Genomic DNA, 12,576 nt, shown 5'->3' on the forward strand with positions numbered 1-12,576 from the left:
CTGTAATATCCCTACCGAGTTGGGATTGGGTTGATGACATTAAGGCCTTGTATGATGAGGACCCAGCAGTTCAAGAGTTATGGAAAAAACATCAAAATGGAGAGCTGAATAGCCTCTACACAGAAAGAAATGGATTGCTCCTCTACAAAGGCAGGATATATATACCAGCTAATCAAGCCCTCATGCAGAAAATATTGGAGTTAGTTCATTGTAGTCCTACGGGTGGGCATATGGGTTTTGACAAAACATTACACAGGCTCAAAAGAGATTTCTATTGGCCTGGTCAAAAGGCTCATGTTAAAGCTTTTTTAAGGGAGTGTGACATATGTCAAGTTATGAAAGTTGATAACTCTCTACCCAGTGATCTTTTACAGCCCCTCCCTATCCCCTCAAAACCTTGGACATATATCACAATGGATTTTGTCGAAGGACTGCCCAGTTCAGGAAAATTTAATGCTCTATGGGTTGTTGTTGACAGATTTACCAAGTGTAGTCATTTTATACCTCTTTGTCATCCCTACACGGTTAAGGTGGTGGCACAGCTTTTTATGAAGCATATATTTAAACTGCATGGTATGCCAGCTTCTATAGTGTCTGACCGAGATCCAACCTTCACCAGTAAGTTCTGGAAGGAATTGTTTGTATTACAAGGGGTCCAATTGGCTTTTAGTACTGCTTACCATCCACAAACAGATGGACAGATAGAAGCAGTCAATAAGTGGGTGGAAAATTATTTGAGGTGTTATGTGAGTGACAAGCCGAGGCACTGGGCTCAATGGATCGAATTGGCAGAGTGGTGTTATAATTCAAGCATGCATGCATCTACAAAATTAACACCATTCGAAGCATTGTATGGGTACAGTCCCCCCAAATTACTCAGTTATGTACTAGGCACAGCACGGTTGAACGAAGTAGAAACTACCCTAAGAACCCGTGAGCAACTTTGGGGTTTGTTGAAACAAAACATCATTAAGGCCCAGGAAAGGATGAGAAAATATGCCAACAGCAAGAGAAAGGAAAGAAGTTACCAGATCGGAGAATGGGTCTTCCTCAAGCTACAACCCTACCGACAGTCATCGATTAGTCGTCGCCAAAGCCTCAAGCTTTCACCTCGGTACTATGGACCTTATCAAATAGAGCAGAAGGTCGGTGAAGTAGCTTATCGCCTGCAGCTTCCATCTATAGCACAGATCCACAACGTTTTTCACGTTTCACAGCTTAAGCCGAAACTCAGCCATGGAGTCTTACCGCTTACAACACTGCCTCCTGTAGATAGCCGTGGGGTCATTAAACCCGAACCAGAAGAAATATTGCAAAGGAGATTGATGAAAATTAAAAACAAACATTGGGTTGAAGTCCTAGTCCGATGGCAAGGACAGAAGGTAGAAGAGGCTTCCTGGGAGCTACATCACCGATTGTGCGAAGACTTTCCCCACCTGGTGGGCAAGGTTTTCTGAAGCGGAAGGGAGTTGTGATACGGCGGCTTGCAGATGAACTTCGGGACTTAAGTGAAGTATGTTACAAGTGAACCCTAAGTCAAGAGCTGTCGTGTTCTCAAGGAAGGATGTCCGAAGCATGGGTCGGGGCAGTTATGGGCCGGACTATCAAGTGAAGGGCATCTGGATCGTGGGCTGTCTAGAAGCCCAACATCTATGTTTTGTTTAGTTGGTCTGTTATTGTAAGGGCCATGAGCCCATTTAAGGAAAGGACTTTTTAGTAATTCAATAATATTAGTATATGAACCTGTACGGGATAGTGGGAAGGGGCATCTGAGAATATTAGTCTGTTAGACTTGTTAGAGGTGCTTTCCCTCGAAGAAAGCGTGCCATTACGTTCCATTCCAATTCCACTAAAGCAATATTCAGTTATCAGTTTTCATCTTTACTATCATCTTCCATTAATTCTAGACTATTACAGGCTGGGACCTATTGCTGTATACATATTACAGGTCCTGTCTTTTGAACTGACATATATTTCAGGGTCAGCACTGGTTTGGCGGGCCAAATTAAAATCTTAAAAAAATCATGCATGTGATATATATTTTATATATTAAATAGCTGTAGTATTATTATTGTTTTCATAGTTTTCAGCACAGTTTTGGATACATAAAATAATAAAATTGCTCAATCATTATGGTAGCAATACCAATAGTTCTTGCTTTGTCAAAATTTTCGTCTTTAATTTTCGACTAGCAAATAAAGAATAGTAGATTCACGAGCAAAGTACAACTCTCATCGATCAGTTTTCAGTACTACAATATTCCCATATATTTGAGCATTAGCAGTAAATTCATTATTTTCATCTTTAAATTTTGATAAAAAAAATATTTTTTTCGTAAATTTAAAATCTCTCTATCTGTAATTTTGTATTAGATTAGCTATTAGATTCATCAAAATAATAATATAATATTATTTTATTAATAATAATATTTTTAATTTATTTTTTTATATTTTACAATTACACTAATTATATATTATTTAATAATTTAATTTTATACTTAAATTATTATTTTTCAATTTAAATATATTGTGACTCAAAATTGAGAAACAATAATTTAAGTAAATAAAATAATGGTTATAGAGTGTAAATAGTGAGTCTTTAAATTTAAAGATGAAGAAAAATGTACTGTAACTAAAAACTTGACATTTGAACATATGGTAAATTTAATGTTAGAATTTTAAAATTAAAATCATCAAATGCTAGTGCTCTTAGTACTACCTAGAAAAAACAGAACTGTATATGCCTAGTGATTCCTCATGCTTGTTATAAAGTGTATGTACTCTTCTTCTCATTTATGTTTATATTTTTTTAAAAAAAATGATAATTACAATCTTAAGTATGTAAGCGTCGTACAGTCACTTAAAAAAAATAAAATCTATTTAAAAAAAATTAATTTTTTAATAATAAATTCTATTTTTTTTTTAAAATAACTATACGACGTTTGTGTAATCTACTATTATATATAGCAATTTTTACTTTTTTTTTCCCCCTAAAGTTTCGAACATGCGATAACTCTAAAAGACAGTCGCTCCAAATTTGGCTCCTTTAATTTATTTGAGAGCCTTATCCCTCAAGATCTTATCGCCAATATAATGTAGCGGGCCTACTTCATGTATTGATCAACAAGCAGTTCCTTGGATAAACTAATTATATAATTATCGTCACATCAAGATAAGAATTGTTATATGATGAAAATATTCCAACCATCTATAGCTAGCTGTCTATCATTATGCATGCATCTAGGGCCTACAAAAAAAAAAAAAGGCCCTATCTTAAGCTTTTATTTCAGAAATAAATAAATAAATGTAAAAATCCGACGGACCGACGATACGTAAGGTACTACCCCGGCCCTGACAAGCAGCTAGCTAGCTCCCATTGATAATATGCATGAGAGCGAATGAAAACAGAAGAAAAAACAAATCTACTACGTATGAAAAGACGACAGACAATCTATTAACAGCTGTTACATCAGTACATGCAAAACCACCGACACCCGCCCCGGGGGGCGCCAACAACCAAATTACTATAGATTCGTTTGTTTTATGAAATAAAGTGAGATTAAAAAACAAATTAAAAATTTTATTTTATTTAATATATAAAATTAGGTTAGTTGAAATGAATAGTAAAAACAAATGAGTAGATGTGGACACAAGAAATCACACGGTTCCACGTTTTTCTTTTTATAGTACTTCAAGCTTTTCAACGAATTGATTAATTCCTATAGTTTTTTATTATATTGCTGACCCACACGTCAATCATTGTTTGATTAACGCGAAAGAAAAGAAATTAAAGTTGGGTCAACAATATCAACAGATCGTAACTCAAATAACAGAATTTTGTTATACAATTTCTACTACACTTTACACTCTATATTTTTTTAAATTTTTTAAATTTTTAATATTTTTTTTAAATTTTTTTTTAAGTTTATTCTTTTTAAATTATTTTATTCATTATTTATATAATAAATAATTAATAAAAAAAAATAATAAAAATTAAAAATAATGTGGAATGTAAAGGTTGTATGAATAGTAAGAGATTGAGTATATTTTTGCAAATAAAATATCATAAATCATTGAGGAGAAGGATTTTTACCATTTAACAAAATATTTTCATCGTTAATATAAGAAGAAGAAAATTAATCTAACTGCAGGTCGTAACTCAAATAAAAATAGAAAAAACTCATGTACGTATAAAAAGAGAGTAAGAAATTACAAAAAGCTGTAGAAAATCGAAAGATCATAATTAATCAAAGGAGGGTATTTCAAAATTATACATTATATATATATATTTATTTAAAACTACATATTAAGGCTGAGAATTTATTTTAATTATTTTTACAATTTTAAGAAAAAAACTTGTACATATATATATATATGTATATATATATATATATTATATCAGGCCCGCTAATCGACCCTGATCGATTAAGACAACTCATGACATTGATTTGAAGCTCCTGAAGAAAATTTCTAAGATAGCTATATGTTTTGGATAGTGCTACAGCCCCCGCTGGGGGCTCCCGCTGGGAGCTCCCGCTGGGGGCTGTAGTAGAAATTGTATGTGTTTTTTTTTTAAGTTATTTTTTATATAATTTTTTTTTTTATTATTTAATATTTTTTTAAAAATAAAATAAATTTAAAATATCATTAAAAATGCTTTCTTAATCAAGAAGTAAAAAAAAAATTATTTAAAAATACTTTCTTAATCACGAAGTAAAATAAAAAATCATAAAAAAATATTTTATATTTTACTTCATGATTAAGCAAGTATTATTTAATAATATTATAAATTTTTTTATTTTTTAAAAATATTTAAAATCATTAAAAATATCTATATAAAAAAAAATTAAAAAATACACATTATAAAATATACTGGAGCTCCAGCGGGAGCTCCCAGCGGGAGCTCCAGCATTTTCCATATGTTTTTGATTGCTAATTCATCTTGAAATCTGCGGTAGAATGTACAAGCCTCCAACCAAGTGGGGAACCCGTGTCGGAGAATCAGAGATAGGGTGGCGGAAACCGAACGGCTTTCTGCTTGACTCTGAGATATAGGGCGCAAGGCTGCGCGCATCCATTCATCACCGGGCATATTTCATTAGAAAAATTCCCACACCCATGTGAAAAACATTCCAATATTACGTGAAAATCATCTCTACATCTTATGGAAAAAAATTAAATTATAAGTGTAGACTGTAAAAATAGAATAGTAGTTGATACATAAAATTTTTTATTTCATTAATAAAAATAATTTTAAAAAAATGTTATAAACATAAATTTACAAACTCACCTAGTTTGAGACACTACAAGGTTCAACACTTTTACCAGCGATTGTGTATCGCTGGCTATATACAACAAATCGCTGGCAAATATTTACCCCAGCGATTTTTAAGTCGCTGGAATATCGCCGGTATTAACGCCCCACTTTACATCTACTGCCACGGAAACCAAAACTCGCCGCTATATAAAAATATCCCGGTGACGTTTTTTTCGCCACTGATACAAAACTAATCGCCGCTAATTCCATATAGGATTCTGTCCTTAAACGCTGCGATAGATTATTAGCAGCGTTTTATTTTCGCCGCTAAAAATACTAAAATCGCTGCCAAATATATTTGCCAGCCACTCCACAAAATCGCCGTAATGTAAAAATCGCCGTATAGTTGCATATGGCGGCGATAAATTAGCGCCGCTAGTGATTAAAAGCGGCGATTTGTTTATCGCCGCCATATTCCTCATAGTATATAGCGGCGAACACTATATCGCTGCTAAATATAAATATGCGGCGAGGTTTCACTCGCTGCTAATTGGTTTTCAAATCGGTAATTATGTGGCGGCGATTTAAAATGTCGCCGCCATATAATTAGAGCAGCGAGTTTCAATAATCGCCGTAATGTACATTCTGCTATAGAAATGTATTTTGCGGCGAATATTTAATCGCCGGAATTTGAAATTAATAGCGATTTCTACATCGCTGGTTTAGGATAGTTTAGTGTCAGTTTATAGCAGCGAGATTAAAATCGCCGCAAGATGCTCTTAATTCGCCGCTAGAAATTAATTCGTGTTTAAATTTCCTGGGCATTATTTTCTTTCTTGGCCTGGTTTTTAGTTGTTCCTAAATGCACCATTCATAATCCAAACTCATTCATTCAAGTTGCTAATCAATATAACATGCAAAATAAATACATAAAGTTCCATCCAAGCCCATCAACAAAATCCAAACTCATATGTATTACAATGGGGTGGTGTATTAATGTATTCTCATATACAAACTGAGCTGAAATCCTTAATAATAAATAAGCACCACAATCATCCAAATGATTAGTATCAAATCATTGGTTGCAGGAAGAATTACACTTGATCAAAAGGATTAGTTCCCTTAGTCTTCTTTTGAGTTGCTGAAGTTACTTCAGATGAAGCACTGGATGACGTATCACCGCTGGAGCTAACTCCATTCCTAAAGCTCTTTGATGCTAGTGCAGGGTTTCTTTGTGGATCGTTAGCTGCATGCACCTAATTATTAGTATACATTATAACTGAGCACATCAATTCATCTCAGGAGTTACAATTGCCCAAATTAATAAGATATTCACGATTATCTAAATTCGACTTTATTAATAAAGTGAAAATTCAATCTAATGCTTTAAGACGTAAATCTTAACAGCTAATTTATTAAACCATATCCCTCTTCTTGCCAAAACAATATGGCCTACTTCCATCATCGTCACATTTTATTTTATAAGCAACAAATGCTTTATTTTATAAACCATATCCCATTAAATTCTTAGACATTTCTCAAACATTATATAAGGCTTTAATTCCTGCAATATCATCTGCATGCAAGCCTTTAGTCACTCCTTGAGAGATACTGGGTTCCATGATTGCTCCTTGAACTGAGCTATGCCCGAGTCCAAGAAGGTGCCCAATTTCATGCAAAGCAACTGTCTCCATACTTTAATTTTTTTATTTAGTGATTAAGTAAATTTTTTTTAATGATACTCTTGATTTTTTTTAAAAAAATATTTAAAGATATAAAAAAATATATGAAAAAAAAAATTAAAAGCATTTAACCTTCTCGATAGAATTTGTCGATGGTGTTAGCACGACTCTTATATATATATATATATTCAATCCATCGAGAAATCTGAAAATGCAACAATGCAACAGCCTAATTTTAATTTGCAACATTGATCAGTAGCTTAATTAATTGCTTCATTTCAATTATCTTAATTAGTAGTACTCATGGCTTCTAATTAAGATTTGTTTCCCTCTTCAGAAGTCAAATGATCACAAAAACTGTTATAACATTTAATTAATCACATGCGAAATGCGACTTATTCATGTATGTATACTGGAGATATATAGAAGGAATTAGGACAACAAAAATCCAAAGAATTTAGAATGACGATCGAGGAGGCTTATATTAGATAGAGGATGCAATATATATAATATATATATATATACACTACAAGGTTCAACACTTTTACCAGCGATTGTGTATCGCTGGCTATACACAACAAATCGCTGGCAAATATTTACCCCAGCGATTTTTAAGTCGCTGGAATATCGCCGGTATTAACGCCCCACTTTACATCTACTGCCACGGAAACCAAAACTCGCCTATAGAAGATCTCTAACGCCCCATTTTCAAGATCTCTACTCTCTTACTCTCTTGTTTATGTTATAACAAACTTTTATTCCTTTTTAGTCATTACCTGCTATATCATATGCCTATAGAAGATTTCTAAGGCATTATGTAATCGTTGCATTCAATGAAATGAATATTTGGAAAACATTGTATCCCTTCCTATTATTACTCTAATACTATAAATACCTCTGAAATGTATATGACCTAAGATGAAAACATACCTCAAATAGTCTGTGGACTTCAAGCCCCTTTGACAACGAATGGGAAGAGTAACACAGCAATATCATCATTATATATGTGTGAAATATTCTTCACGTAGACTTCCTCAGTAATTGGAACTCCTCCATTAAAACCAATCTGTACACCACCACAATTTCTGTCAATCCTACATAACTATTGTTCATATATATATATATATATATATATATATATATTAAATTCATACAAATTATGAGCTTCCCTTGGCTAAGCAACAAGTAAGCTGCCATAAATCCATTTCATCATGGTGGATTTGATTGCTTTTTCCTCACATATTTTAAGTTAAAGATCAAAATGTTTGTCATAATTCATTAGATAAGGGAAGGCTTATTTCTGGTGTGGAAGAACGTGATCTAAAGAAATGTAGAGACATGAATTAATAGAATTATGAATCAGAAATCTGAGTTTATGGGTATTTTATTTTATATTTTTGCTGATAAGGTAGGTAGTGAAAGAAATTCCACCTCTTGAAGCATTTCACGGAAGGCATGGTAATGGAGTGGATCTGAATCACATTAAGTTCCATCCACATCAAATAGTACTGCTTGAAGAGGGGCAAGTGCAGCAAGAGAACTTTTGCAGCTGGTTCCATGACAAAATTAAGGCAATGAGACAAAGTACTGCAACCAAGTGACATTAAAAAGATGTGGTGCTTTAAAGTTTCAGAGAATATTTGAAAGTGCAGCACATCAAGAGGTCAGTCAATTCATCCCTAAACTGCTCTGCAAGAAACTTAATGTCTTAAATGCTCCTTCTCAAAGGCCCGACCTACAAAACCAGGAAAGGCTCCTCATCTCATGGTTGATATAGAAGCCAAGAGATCATGATGAGTTGGGACACTTTATTCAACCAATTATAAAATGACATACAAAGAAGACTGGGGGCATCTCTCTTTAATTATCTGAAATACACTTGCAGGAAACTTCTTACTAAGAACTGAGTGAAGGATTGAGTTTTGATGTATCAAAAGAGAAAGACAAGCGTTAATCGACAGAATTCAAGCGACCGGATGCCGTGAATAGAATAGGGAAGCAAAGAGTACTATAGGTTTGAACAATAAAGCTTTTTTCCCATGATTTTCAACAAATCTAAGTTTTCGACAGTAGTGGAATTTATGTTAAAGAAAACAAAAAACTTAGGGGCTATTAAATATAAGGGAATAAATATAAATGAAATATGCATTGCAAAAATAAATCTAACCTTTCGACAGTACCAAAATTTAGTCATTACCTGCTATATCATATGCCTATAGAAGATTTCTAAGGCATTATGTAATCGTTGCATTCAATGAAATGAATATTTGGAAAACATTGTATCCCTTCCTATTATTACGTACGTAGCCTCACACATACACACACACTTATATATTAAGTACTATGTGAGTGTATATGGATATAGAAAAGACCATATTATAGACATGCATGTTCAAGTCGACCAAATATTGAAGTGGATCAAGAGATCAGAAGTACTACATACAATAATTTGGGAGGTGAATTCAGGGACTCCATATGGCTTAAGAATGTAATGGGAGGCATGCGTGATTGCAAAAATATACATCATCTGCAGCTCAAGCTGTGGCAATGAAAACATATTTACTAGAATTTCCAAAGCGACAAAGCTAGTTCAACTACATACATAACTGTAGAGGATCAATGTCATTTTACACGGGAAAAAAATAAAACACAAGTTGTAAGTAAACTTTTACAGAGCAGGGAAAAAGTTGTCGGAACTTACTCTCTCTCTAGCCTTAAGCTTCTCTTCCAACAGAAGTAATTCCTTCTCCTTCATCAATCGGAAGCTTCTCAGAGAGTCAGCCTTCTGTGATGATTACCATAAAAAAAAAAAAAAGGAATTATGTATAAAACTATCAATGAATTATTCATCGGGTTTGGGAAACCAAGTTGCTAGAAATATATTTAACACTTCACTTGTACAAGTACATTTTATGGTGGATAACTCAAAATGATACTAACCTCATTTTGCAGACCATGAGAGATCCAAGAGATCCCCGGTGTAGACATAGATCCAAGATTTATATAAATATATATAATACTATATATATATTTATATATATAGCCCAGTGTCGTATAGAGTAAGTACAAAAACCACCCAAAGGCTAAACACGATGACACCCTTGACTCATGCCTCCCCGGTGTCACAAAAAACCACCCAAAAAATGTGCCCTTTTATGAGAAGCCCCTTATGGGCCGGGGGAATCGTTACACTGAGTCTGTCGAACTGACTCAGTGAACGACGGGAAAGCCCTAAAGAAAGATTGCATCACTTTGTCATTTTGTAGCTGATGCTCCCTCAGCTCCCGCATCTCTGTCCTCATTTCATCTAGCTGACTCTTGTAAGCTTCAGCATCATTCTTATATTGCTCAGCATCCTTCTTATATTGTTCAGCATCTTTCTTGTGTTTTTCAGCCTCAGACATGTATTGTTGCATTTAAACTTTGTCACGTTGTCTACTTGACTCGGGGATGACCATTTCCCCAAGTCCCCGTGCATATCCAGGTCGATGGCCAAGAACCTCCCTAAAGACAGTCGCTGCTGCCTCATCACTACGTTGCTCTGGTCCTAGGCCATCCAACCTACCTTGCATCTCCTTCTGCACATTGAGAAAGCAACGATTATTAACAAATAATTAGCTAGTGCTATATTAATGATTTTACTACCGTATAGAAATTCAACATAGATCCCAACGGCTGTTTCTGCACTACTCACATAAGTACTTTCTGTAGCATCTGTGACAAATGCATTCTTTTTCTTCGACCAACGCGTCTCTTTGTAGAAGTCGACCAAATTCCCATTCTCATTGCGCTGTCATGTGTATGAACCATGTGACATTTGAACAACAAAAGCTATGAGTAACCACCTTTAGTGATAGTAAAGTAATATTGTCACTAAAATCTCCAAGTAAAGTGCATTTTCACTATTCTATTGAAATGAAAAGATTGTTTTCCCTTAGACATACCTTTTGCTCAAGTAATCGGACGAATGATTTACGTCCTGATGTGTGATTAATGGCCTGCTTCTTTCGGTTCTCCCGATTTTGAGCTGAAATTTTCTGTCATACACAATAGGGAACAATTACTTATAATAGACAAACAGATTTTCCACCACAATATTTAGACATATTAAATATATAGCTATTATATGGTTGTATGTGAGAAAGACTATCTGTACCTTAAAGGCATCGCTGCCCCACCTTTCACACAACTTCACCCATACAATGGGGTCCACCAGACTAGTTCCATCAGCCAACGCTTCTGCGTGGCTTCCATAGGATTCATAAATCTTGTGCAAGTCGTGGTGGAAGGAGTTGAAGCGCTTACGTAAGGCCTTTCTCACCGTCAATCGGTCGTTTTCGCGATCCCAGTCCAACACAAAGTCACTCTACATAAGGCAGCATGCAAACAATCACCAGTTATCTCGTTATTTAGGCGATGATTATACTACATAAACAACACCCCAAACAAGGACAATTAAATTTTTGACTTACCCGAACACGGTCAATGAGCTCCTCTTTAATCGCTGGTGGGACATCCGACCAACGCTTGTAACTCATGTTACAATATTGTTTCACAATCCACGATACTCGTGTTGTGAACATAGCAGCGTGTTCACAACATGGGGCTGTCTCACCATCGTTTATCTTCAACTGCACTTTCCCGTTCTTCCTTAGCTTGTCAAAGAAAATGCATCTAGATGGCCCACGAGTTCGTCTCCTCTGTTCTTGCGTTCCTTCGGTCTCCATTGGGGCATCTGCAGCTGTATTTTAAGGTACAATATATTAGTATTTTAAAGTGTAATGTGGAATATTCACACTTAATAACACATACAAACATGCTAATGCTTTCAAAATTAAAGTATTGGACAAAACATGCACCAGTTTGTTCTCCAGTAGGTGAAGGCTCCCCAGCAGTATTTGGTTGGGGTTCTTGAATAGGTTCTGGCGCGTGAGTTGGCACAACGCATGGTGGGGGACTTGGGGGCTGTGTTGAGTCATCCGAGGAGGATTGATTACACTCCTCCGTGCTATGATATGAAGATAATTTCGCACCGCGTGGTCGGATGTGCCGACCTGAGTATGGGATATAACGCCTTCCACCTCGAAGACCTCGAACTCTTCCTCCACCTCTTGAACTGGGTCCCGGCTGATTACCTGCACGAGTACAAGTTAATAACATAGTGGGATAAAATTGATGCCCTAATTGATACAAAATAATCTCAATATGCACAGACCTCAACAGTAAACAAGCAAATTTATGTACCATTTTTAGTTACTTTTAGGTAGACTAACCCTTACACTATGAGACTTTAAATAGACAAACGAATAACTGAGAGTCGGCCGTATATATACCTTGATAATGCATAGTGCATCCCAGTTCACACAGCCTCCCGATATTGAACGTAACCTGAAGCAAATTAAATCACGTGTTAGGTACTATTTAATTTAGGTATAGATGTTGTAAAACTTGAATACTACTCTCAAGATTGTTTGCTACTTGCATAATAAGAAAATATGAGTTTGCATAATAAGTAGTTCGGGCCAGGTAAAATGATTTTCTTCATGGTAGTAAGAAAATAAATCAAAACATATATTTCACCCAAACTCATATTGAACTGTCTATATACACATACCAAGTTCAATATTGTTCTCATATT

The 12,576-nt window shown here is 34.9% G+C and overlaps 1 long non-coding RNA gene across 1 annotated transcript; it reads right to left on the reverse strand.

The window, feature by feature from the left end:
* Nucleotides 1-10,370: 10,370 nt before the first annotated feature.
* LOC118344451 lies at nucleotides 10,371-10,917 on the reverse strand. The gene is made up of 3 exons (XR_004798237.1): nucleotides 10,883-10,917; nucleotides 10,633-10,728; nucleotides 10,371-10,516 (listed from the first exon to the last, which is right to left on the reverse strand). It is a non-coding gene; the product is annotated as an uncharacterized LOC118344451 (long non-coding RNA).
* Between the last annotated feature and the right edge of the window lie 1,659 nt (nucleotides 10,918-12,576).

This window comes from Juglans regia, chromosome 14 (assembly GCF_001411555.2).
Source record: "Juglans regia cultivar Chandler chromosome 14, Walnut 2.0, whole genome shotgun sequence".
In the NCBI taxonomy this organism is placed as follows: domain Eukaryota; kingdom Viridiplantae; phylum Streptophyta; class Magnoliopsida; order Fagales; family Juglandaceae; genus Juglans; species Juglans regia.